Source organism: Erythrolamprus reginae, chromosome 2 (assembly GCF_031021105.1).
Source record: "Erythrolamprus reginae isolate rEryReg1 chromosome 2, rEryReg1.hap1, whole genome shotgun sequence".
In the NCBI taxonomy this organism is placed as follows: domain Eukaryota; kingdom Metazoa; phylum Chordata; class Lepidosauria; order Squamata; family Dipsadidae; genus Erythrolamprus; species Erythrolamprus reginae.
The window spans coordinates 353,665,298-353,676,415 of NC_091951.1; positions in this window are offsets into that span (position 1 = coordinate 353,665,298).

Sequence of the window (11,118 nt, forward strand, 5' to 3'; positions counted from 1 at the left end):
AGGCCTAAAAATGCCTGCAGCTCATTCTTATCTTGTGGCTCTGGGGCTTCCCTAATGGCCCTCAGTTTCTCTGTTGTGGGGTGTATGCCTTCTTTGTCCACTTTATATCCCAGGAATTCTATACTGTTGGTTCCCCAGACACATTTGTCAGGCTTGATCCTTAAGCATTTATCCTGTAACCTCTTAAGTACTTCCCTTATTCTTTTGTTTACTTGTTCTTGGTTTTCCCCTGCTATTAAGATGTCATCAAAATATGGGATGGCCCCATTTACCCCTGACAATAGGCGTTCCATAATACTCTGGAATATCCCTGGGGCTATGCTTACCCCAAACTGTAACCTTGTGCATTTGAAAGCTCCCCTGTGTGTTACAATCGTTTGTGCATTTGCTGTTTGTTCATCGACCGGAAGCTTCTGGTAAGCCTGCGCGAGGTCGATTTTTGCAAACCTTTTCCCTTCCCCCAGGGAGTGTAGGAGTTGTTGTACCACCGGGATGGGGTATGGGTGATGCTGTAGAGCCTTATTAAGGGTGGATTTATAGTCAGCGCAAACTCTTAACGAGCCATCTGGCTTTAGAGGCGTAACTATGGGCGTTTCCCATGGCCCTTGTTCCACAGGGACCAGAATACCTTGGCTTATAAGTTTATCTAGCTGCAGGTCTAGCTTGGGGAGAAGCGGGAGGGGTACCCTGCGAGGTTTGAGCCGGACTGGTGGGACCTTGGGGTCAATAGAAAATGATATAGGGGGCCCCTTATACGATCCCAAGGTGGGGCTGAACACTTCAGGGAACTCTTGCACGAAGTTAGGCATATTATCACAGTTTACAGTACAAACACCAGACATTTCAATCCCCAAAGGTTCCATCCAAGCCAAACCCAGGAGAGAGTGCTTAGCCCCTGTGACAATGAGCATGGGTAGGGTACATTTGACATTCTTGAATACAATAGGTACATTTGCTGTTCCCAGGACCGAGATTACCCCCCCTTGAAAATCTCTGATTACTACAGAGGTTTGCCTTAGATCAGATTTAGACAGGTTAGGCATGTACAGTTTAAACTTCTCCCATGGCATAATGGTATACTTAGACCCTGTATCAAGCTCCATCGAGCATGGTTGGTTGTTAAGTAACAGCGAGATAACAATTTTGCCCCCTTTTTTGGTTGCCGTGTTATTCACGGAAAATTGAGTGTTACCTTTTGAGTAGTCGCGGTTAGCGGCTGAGTAGTTTCTTTGACCCGAATAGCGGAGCGGTCGGTTTTCTCGCGGCTGGGGCGTTTGGTGTTGTGGCCGTTGGTGGCGCGGTGTGGAGAATGTTTCCTCTGGTGCCGATGCTCTGCATGCGATGGCGATGTGGCCTCGACGGTTGCAGCGGCGGCATGTGGCGTCCCGGAAGGGGCATCGATGGCGCTGGTGGTTCCCTCGGCAGCCGGCGCAGGGGGCTGGGGGGTGAGTAGCTCTGTGGTGTCTTGGCTGGTCTTGTACCAGGAAGCAGTTGTCCTCGTTGTGAGCTGGTTGGCTGAGGTCGTCTGATCCCTCGGCGCGGGGAGACGCGGAGTCAATCTTGGCGATGAGTTCTCGCCTTCCGTGTTCTTTTAATTCCTTAGCTGCTGCGTCGGCGGCTTCTGCGGTTTGCGCTAGTTTAATCACGGTTTGTAGAGTCGGTTCGTCTTCGGTGAGGAGTTTATTCCTCACCGTGGCGCTTCTCATGCCGAAAACCAAGGCATCGGTGAGGCGAGCTTCCGGGTCTTTAAACTTGCATTGTGCAAGTACCGTCCGAAGTCGCGTTGTAAACTGGTTGATTGATTCTGTTTCCTTCTGAGCCATCATGGAGAACTGATGCCGAAAAACCATGGCTGGTTTGGTCGGCTTGAAGTGGCTCGCTAGCTTGGCTTGTAGGACGTCCCAAGCGACGGTTCTTGCTGGCTGCGGGTCGGTGAGAGTCTGGGCAAGGCCACGGATTTCTGGGCCGCAGTAATTCAAAAAAATAGCCCGTCTGCGATCGGCGTCGGCGTCCTGTATTCCTGCCGCTTCGAGGAAGATCTCGAAGGTAGCCAGGTATTCGTCCCAGGACGTTTTTTCGGGGTCGAAGAATTCTGGAGCCCGGCCGATCTGGACGTTGCTCATGTTGCACGCGAGGTTTTCTTTCGTCCGTCATTGCCAGTGAAGTAGACCCAGAGACAGGGTTCAAACAAATCGGTACTTTTATTCAGCTCAGAGAACAAGTAACAGCTCAGCAAGGCAAGTGACAATTCAGCTAGTACCGACTGGCTCTGCTTGGAGAAACCGCTTCTTTTATACATTTGCGGCTCCCGCCAAAGCAAGAGCCAGCCGCGTCTGAGCCAATCAGGAGCGACTTCCTGCTTTAGCTCAGACAGCGCTGGAAGACGGAACAAACTATCTACAGGAAATACAAGGTAGCCATTTCAAGATACAACATATAGGATGATAATTTGTACAAATAAAACATTAGATAAGTAATGATAAAAAGTAACAAAAGAAGACAATAGGACAGGGATGGTAGGCACAGTGGTGCGTTTATGCAGGCCCCTTACAGACCTCTTAGAAAGGGGGAGAGGTCAATTGTGGATAATCTATGGTTTTGGGGTTAGGAGTAGAAACCACAGAGTCAGGTAGAGCATTCCAGGCGTTGATCACTCTATTGCTGAAGTTGTATTTTTTGCAGTCTAGTTTGGAGTGGTTGACATTTAGTTTGTATCTATTACGTGCCCGTGTGGACATTTTGGTATATGATTTTATGAACTATAGTTATTAAGTTGGAACAGAGACGATGGAGTTGTAAGTTGTCCAAACCAAGAATTTCAAGTCTGGCGGAGTAAGTTATTTTGTTGTGAGAAGAGGAGGGAAGGACTCTTCTTGTGAAATATTTCTGGACTCTCTCAATTGTGTTGATGTCAGATATGCAATGTGAGTTCCATACAGGTGAGCTGTATTCTAGGATTGGTCTGACAAATGTTTTGTAAGCTCTGGTTAGCAGTTCAATATGATCAGAGAAGAAGCTGCGTAAGATTAGATTGACAACTTTTAGTGCCTTTTTGGCAATGTTGTTGCAGTGGGCTCTAGGATTTAGGTCATTGGATATGAGTACTCCAAGGCCTTTGACAGAGTGAGGGTCATCAATAAGTGTTTGGAAACTTCAGATCGTGCAGAATGCAGCTGCGAGAGCAATCATGGGCTTCCCAAGGTATGCCCATGTCACATCAACACTCCGCAGTCTGCATTGGTTGCTGATCAGTTTCCAGTCACAATTCAAAGTGTTGGTTTTGACCTATAAAGCCCTTCATGGCATCGGACCAGAATATTTCCGGGACCACCTTCTGCTGCATGAATCCCAGCGACCGATTAGGTCCCACAGAGTGGGCCTTCTCCGGGTCCCATCAACTAAACAATGTCGTCTGGCGGGTCCCAGGGGAAGAGCCTTCTCTGTGGTGGCCCCAACTCTCTGGAACCAGCTCCCTCCAGAGATTAGAACTGCCCCCACCCTCCTTGCCTTTCATAAAGTCCTTGAAACCCACGTCTGCCGTCAGGCATGGGGAAATTGAGGCACACCCACCCCGGGCCTGTACAATTTATGTATGGTATGTTTGTGTGTATGTCTGGTTTAATAATGGGGTTTTTTTAAGTTTTTTAAATTTATTAGATTTGTTATGAATTGTTTCATTGTATGCTGTGAGCCGCCCAGAGTCTACGGATACAAATCTAATAAATGAATGAATGAATCAATGAATGAATCAATGAATGAATCAATGAATGAATGAATTCAATTCCTCCAAGTGTATTTTGGTAGCCCATCACTAGTTTAACATCATCTGCAAAGAGAACCCAATTGCTAGTGATGCAATCACAAAGCTCGTTTATGTTTAGTAAATGTTACATGTTACTGAAATGTGGAAAGGAAACAGGTAAGGAAGAAGGCAATTCCTTCATCTTTCTATAAAAAAAACCCCCATTGCAATAATTCGTTATGTTAACACATTACAACGATAATTTGCCATCCTGCACTGCAACTTTGTTTTGCATACGGAAAGCCATTAAATCTTACCTGGCAAATAGCTGATTGGGGATCTTCGGAAGCAGCTTAATGGAAATGTTTGCCTATATTTTGGGAGAGATAATGACCTGGAGTCATTTAAACAGATTCCTCCTGGATCTATAGCAATCTCTCTCCCCCCCCCCCCCGACGTAATTGGGGAAGAAATCTTCGGAGCCGCTCTGGATAGAGCTGCGATAATCCGTGTGGGTTTTCCGCGGTGGGATAAAACCGATTTTGCATGATGATAACCCAGGAGAGGCACTGAACCGTTGCTATAATACAAATACAATATTTGTTTGCCATAAAGTCTTCCAATAACTGTCCTAATGTAATAAATTAGATGCTGCAACGTTGCAGCTCAAAGCTTGAAGCTCGGTAAGCTTTTGACGAAGAGGGAGGAATTCCTCCCAGGACAATCAGCTGGTGGCAATTTTACTGGTGGTCCTCTTACCTTCTGCCACTAAGTGAGAAGTTGCTAAGTCGGCTTTGCCCTATTTTACAACCGTTATTGACACCGTTGCCAAATGAACAAATGGATGGTTGACTCTTTTAGAGGGAGTCCTTCGCTTACGGCCCATCTGCTGCTAAGTGAGTTGTTTGCTAAGTGAGTTTTACCTCGTTTAATGACTTTTCTTGCCACAGTTGTTAAGCAATTCATTGCAGTTAACTTTGGAATATGGTTGTTAAGTGAGTTCTGTCTCACTGAATGGAATGGAATAGAATAGAATGGAATAGAATAGAATAGAATAGAATAGAATAGAATAATGAATGGAATGGAACGGAACGGAACGGAATGGAACGGAACAGAACAGAATATAATAATGAATGGGATGGAATGGAATAGAGTAGAATGGAATAGAATAGAATAATGAATGGAATGGAATGGAATAGAATAGAATAATGAATGGAATGGAATGGAATAATGAATGGAATAGAATAATGAATGGAATGGAATGGAATAGAATAGAATAATGAATGGAATGGAATAGAATAGAATAGAATAGAATAATGAATGGAATGGAATAGAATAGAATAATGAATGGAATGGAATAGAATAGAATAGAATAATGAATGGAATGGAATGGAATGGAAGAGAGTAGAGTAGAGTAGAGTAGAGTAGAAGAGAAGAGAACAGAAGAGAGGAGAGGAGAGGAGAGAAATTTTATTGGCCAAGTATGATTGGACACACAAGGAATTTGTCATTGGTGCATATTCTCTCAGTGTACATAAGATAAAATATACATTCATGAGGCACAACGCTTAATGATAGTCTGGGTACAAATAAGCAATCCAACCATATTAGGAATCAGTCAATATAAATTGTAAGGATACAAGTAACAAAAATGTAATCAATAAAATTCTGTTCTATTGTTAATAGGTGACTGTGCAGAAACGGGTCGTCTAACCGTGATATTAAATGATAAAAAAGAATCAGACTATTCCGATATTTGGACAATGTGGTATAAATGGATAAGGGAGAGGACAGCTAATCTATAATGAAAATGTTTATGATGTAAGAATATGTGTATAGATATATAATTATATAGTATATGGATAAGAAGGCAAAATTTGGATGTCGACTTATTTGAAAAATACTTGGATTTGTATTTGTGTTAATGTCTGTTTATATGTTGTGTTTATGGCTTTTTAATGTATAAAATTCAATAAAAAAATATTTTAAAAATAATTATATTCTAGTCTTTTAAAAATAAGGGCGAAGATGCCTTTCCTCGTGTTCACCAGCCCGTATTTTTTTTCATTTCCAACCCTCGATTCTGTCTTCCGCTACTTCGTTATTTTATCTATAAATATTTTAATGTTTTTACCGACCCTGGTTGTTTCCCAACGTTTGATAATCCAACTCAGCGGCGATGAATCAAAATGCCTTTTTGTAATCAATCCAGACCACAATGTAACTTGGTCTTTCGGCTTTTGCAATTCTCCAGAACTCTTTTATTAATCTAAAATTGATCTTTTGGTACCTCTGCTTTTCATTTCCTTTCTGGTTGACTGGAAAGATCCTGTTTTCTTCTAAATAATCTTGGATTCTGCCTGGGAGTAATTTTAAACATTGTAGATTATCAGTCTCTATAGTTTCCTGGTCTGGTTCCTTTTGCTGTGTTTTTAAATTATTATTTTTTTGCCAATTATTTACTGCCCATTGATTTATACTTGGTTAAGCTGTTTTTTTTAATTTTTTAAAAAAATAATAATTATTGATTAAATATATTAAAAACAACAAAGAAAAAATAGCAACCTATTGTAAGAAAAAAATAAACAACATAGTAGCAAGACAAGCCAAGACTGACAAAATATTTCACATAAACATAAACAACAAATTTGTCAACTAAACTGTTGACTACAAATTTGCGACTTTCCAAATTAGATACTATCAAAAATTTCAACATGTTTTTGCTATATTTATATTTTGCAACTGTCGGATAGTCATCTACCGAGGGGTTTACTGTTCCTCTTAAATGAAATATAATTATTTTTATTTTTGGAGTAAGTTGTATAGAATTTTGAATTATTTTTTCTTTTCTTTTACATTTTAATGTATTTATATTGTTTTAGCCAATTATACCACCAATCCCATGCATTATAAAAGTCTGTTTTGACTCTGTCTTGGCGTTCATAGGTCATCTTGGTCAATTCCGCACACTCTGGTTAAGCTGTTAAACGAGTCAAATATTTGAGCCCAAAACCAGGTTGCAACGCTTTGGATGATGTTTAAGAGGGGGCTAGATCGAAGTGTATAAAATCATGCATGGGATAGAAAAGGGGGATTAAAAAAATTCTTTTCTCCATCACACAATACTAGGACAACGGGGCCCTGCCTAAAGCTCACAGGTGAGAAAGTGAGGACAAATCAAGGGAAATATTTCTTTACCCAGAGGGTCCTTGGTTGATGGGATTCCCTTCCCGAAGAGGTCGTGACAGCTGTCAGTCTGGAGAGCTTCAAGGGAGGATTAGACAGATTCAGGGATGCCAAGTGTATCCATGGTGGTTATTGAAAGGGATGTCCATGTGCCGCCTCTATGGTGGTTGAGGCAGGCAGGGTTCCCTTGGGTCCCATTTGTTGGGGGTCGAGGGAAAGGGAGAGTTTTGCCTTCTCTTTCTGCCCATGTACAATTGGTGGGCCACTGTGGGACACATAATAATAATAATAATAATAATAATAATAATAATAATAATAATAATTTATTAGACTTGTATGCCGCCCCTCTATGAAGACTCAGAGCAGCTCACAACAAAATACAAAGAACAAATCTAATATTAAAAACAATTATAAAAACCCTTTATAAAACAGCCATATCATCCAATTAAACCATACATAAAATGAAACACCTAAGGGTCAATTATGTCCCGCAAGCCTGGCGGCATAGGTGGGTTTTCAGTAGTTTGCGAAAGGCAAGGAGGGTGGGGGCAGTCCTGATCTCCGGGGGGAGTTGATTCCAGAGGGCCGGGGCCACCACAGAGAAGGCTCTTCTCCTGGGGCCTGCCAGATGGCATTGTTTAGTCGACAGGACCCGGAGAAGGCCGATTCTGTGGGACCTAACTGGTCGCTGTGATTCATGCGGCAGAAGGCGGTCCCGAAGGTATTCTGGTCCAATGCCATGAAGGGCTTTATAGGTCATTACCAACACTTTGAATTGTGACTGGAAATTGATCGGCAGCCAGTGCAGACCGTGGAGTGTTGGTGTGACATGGGCATACCTAGGGAAGCCCATGATTGCTCTCGCAGCTGCATTCTACACAATCTGAAGTTTCCAAACACTCCTCAAAGGTAGCCCCACGTAGAGAGCATTACAGTAGTCAAACCTCGAGGTGATGAGGGCATGAGTGACTGTGAGCAGGGACTCCCTGTCCAAATAGATATAGAATAGAATGGCGGACTCAATGGGCTTTGACCCCATTCAGCAGGGCTCTTCTTAGGTTCTTAGGTTCTTATGACAGTAGTCATTCACTTGATAGCCATGGCCATAAATCTCATAAGGTGGCTCTCAACTCAAGCGATCTTGCTTTGCCAGGGAGATTTTGATTCTGATTCTGATTATAAGTTGAGGTCCACCTGAATTCCCGCCGTTATTATTTTCCCCATTTCATTTTCACTAAATTCATCTTCCAGTCCAATTCTCCAGCCAGACTTTTTATTAGAATGGCTTCGAGTTTCCCATAGATCTTTCCAAAACTGAACTGTTTTCCTTTGTGCCTGGTTTTCCATTTCCAGATATTTCTATTGGCATTTATACTTGGGTAGATTTAGCTCCGCTCTGATTGAAAGAGATGATTCTGCTTAGAATGGGTTATTTGTGCCTCGAAGCATCGAATTTTCCCACTATTGCTCTTATTTGTGGCTCTGAGATTTCCAAGCCATCTTCCATTTTTCTGCCCCTGAGACAACGTTTCTTTTTTTATTAACCTACTCTTGATTCTTACATTCTCCAATTTTGGCTCTTGTGGGCTCTTTAAATTACTTGCACCTGCTCTTAATTTTAGAGAAGAGAACAGAAGGGAAAAGGAGAGGAGAGAAGAGAAGAGAAGAGAGAAGACACACAATAGACACACTAGAGATTTGTCTCTGTTGCACAAACTCGCAATGTACATGCAACAATCATTACAGATCGTTATTAGTGATGGGCAAACCCAACGGTGTTTGGGTTCGGCATGTTCGGATGAACTTTACGCAAAATTCGGCTGAACCTGAACTGAATCCGAACCCGAACCTGAACGGGGAATCCCTCCCACGAAGAGATTCCGGGGGTGGAGTTTTGACATCACCGGCAGGTTGCTAAGGACGCCAAGGTGATCACTTCCTGGATTCCATGGAAGCCAGGAAGTGATCACCTTGGCGTCCTTAGCAACCTGCCAGTGACATCAAAGCTCCGAACGCCGAACGCGACCCCGAACTTTGCCCGAAGTTTGAAAAAAATTCTTGTTCATGTTCGGCATACCGAACACCGCAAAATTTGGTACGGACCCGAATTGTGCGGGTTCGTTTCGCCCATCACTAATCGTTATAATCATCATAAAAATAAATTCATGATAAATCAATACTGATCATACTAGGATACTAAGTAAACAATTTAAATTATAAGATACAAACAACGAAGTACTCTGTCATCTTCAGAAATGATCTAGATCAGTGGTTCTCAACCTTTCTAATGCCGCGATCCCTTAATACAGTTCCTCATCTTGTGGTGACCCCCAACTATAAGTTTAGCGCCAATTCTTCCAACAGAGCTCTAAGCTGATTGGCAAGAGATCAGAGGGACACCCCCCTGTAAACACCTGATTGGTTGGATTGTAAAAATATGTTCTGAGATGCCAGAATAGAAGCTTTAGTTGCTAACACCAAGGGAAATTTGTCTTTTCCCAGGGTCTTAGGCGACCCCTGTGAAATGGTTGTTCGACCCCAAAAGGGGTCCTGAGTCCCAAGGTTGAGAACCATTGATCTAGATGAAGGAATCAAAGGGGAACTCACCAAATTTGCTGCTGAGGCCAAGCTGGCAGGAGTGGCTAACACCTTAGAGGACAGGCTCAAAATACAGATGGATCTTGACAAACTTGAGCATCTAATAAGATAAAATTCAATGCAGAGAAAAGTAAAATTGATCTCTGGCGGGCCCGGGACAGGGGTTTATCCTCTGTCCTGGTGCTCCTTGACCTCTCAGCGGCTTTCGATACCATCGACCATGGTATCCTTCTGCACCGGCTGGAGGGGTTGGGAGTGGGGGGCACTGTTCTCCAGTGGTTCTCCTCCTACCTCTCCGGTCGGTCGCAGTCGGTGTTAGTGGGGGGTCAGAGGTCGACTCCGAGGTCTCTCCCTTGTGGGGTACCTCAGGGGTCGGTCCTCTCCCCCCTGCTATTTAATATCTACATGAAACCGCTGGGTGAGATCATCCAAAGACATGGGGTGAGGTATCATCAATACGCTGATGATACCCAGCTTTACATCTCCACCCCATGTCCAGTCAACGAAGCAGTGGAAGTGATGTGCCGGTGTCTGGAGGCTGTTGGGGCCTGGATGGGTATCAACAGACTCAAACTCAACCTGGATAAGACGGAGTGGCTGTGGGTTCTGCCTCCCAAGGACAATTCCATCTGTCCGTCCATTACCCTGGGGGGGAATTATTGACCCCCTCAGAGAGGGTCCGCAACTTGGGCGTCCTCCTCGATCCACAGCTCACATTAGAAAACCATCTTTCAGCTGTGGCGAGGGGGGCGTTTGCCCAGGTTCGCCTGGTGCACCAGTTGCGGCCCTATCTGGACCGGGACTCATTGCTCACAGTCACTCATGCCCTCATCACCTCGAGATTCGACTACTGTAACGCTCTCTACATGGGGCTACCTTTGAAAAGTGTTCGGAAACTTCAGATCGTGCAGAATGCAGCTGCGAGAGCAGTCATGGGCCTACCTAGGTATGCCCATGTTACACCAACACTCCGCAGTCTGCACTGGCTGCCAATCAGTTTCCGGTCACAATTCAAAGTGTTGGTTATGACCTTTAAAGCCCTTCATGGCATCGGACCAGAATACCTCCAAGACCGCCTTCTGCTGCACGAATCCCAGCGACCGATTAGGTCCCACAGAGTGGGCCTTCTCCGGGTCCCGTCAACTAAACAATGTCGGTTGGTGGGACCCAGGGGAAGAGCCTTCTCTGTGGCGGCCCCGACTCTCTGGAACCAACTCCCCCCAGAGATTAGAACTGCCCCTACTCTCCCTGCCTTCCGTAAAGTTCTTAAAACCCACCTTTGTCATCAGGCATGGGGGAACTGAAACACCTCCCCCGGGCACGTACAATTTATGTATGGTATGTTTGTGTGTGTGCTTGTTAGTATATCGGGGTTCTTTTTTAAACTTTTTAAATATTTAAATTTATTTGAATCTATTTGGATTTGTACGATTTGTTTATGCCTGTTGTGAGCCGCCCCAAGTTCACGGAGAGGGGCGGCATACAAATCTAAATAATAAATAAATCATAAAAAACAAATAAAATCCTACACCGAGGTAAGAAAAAGATATACATAAAACTGGATAAAACCACACACTCGATAGCAGCGACTG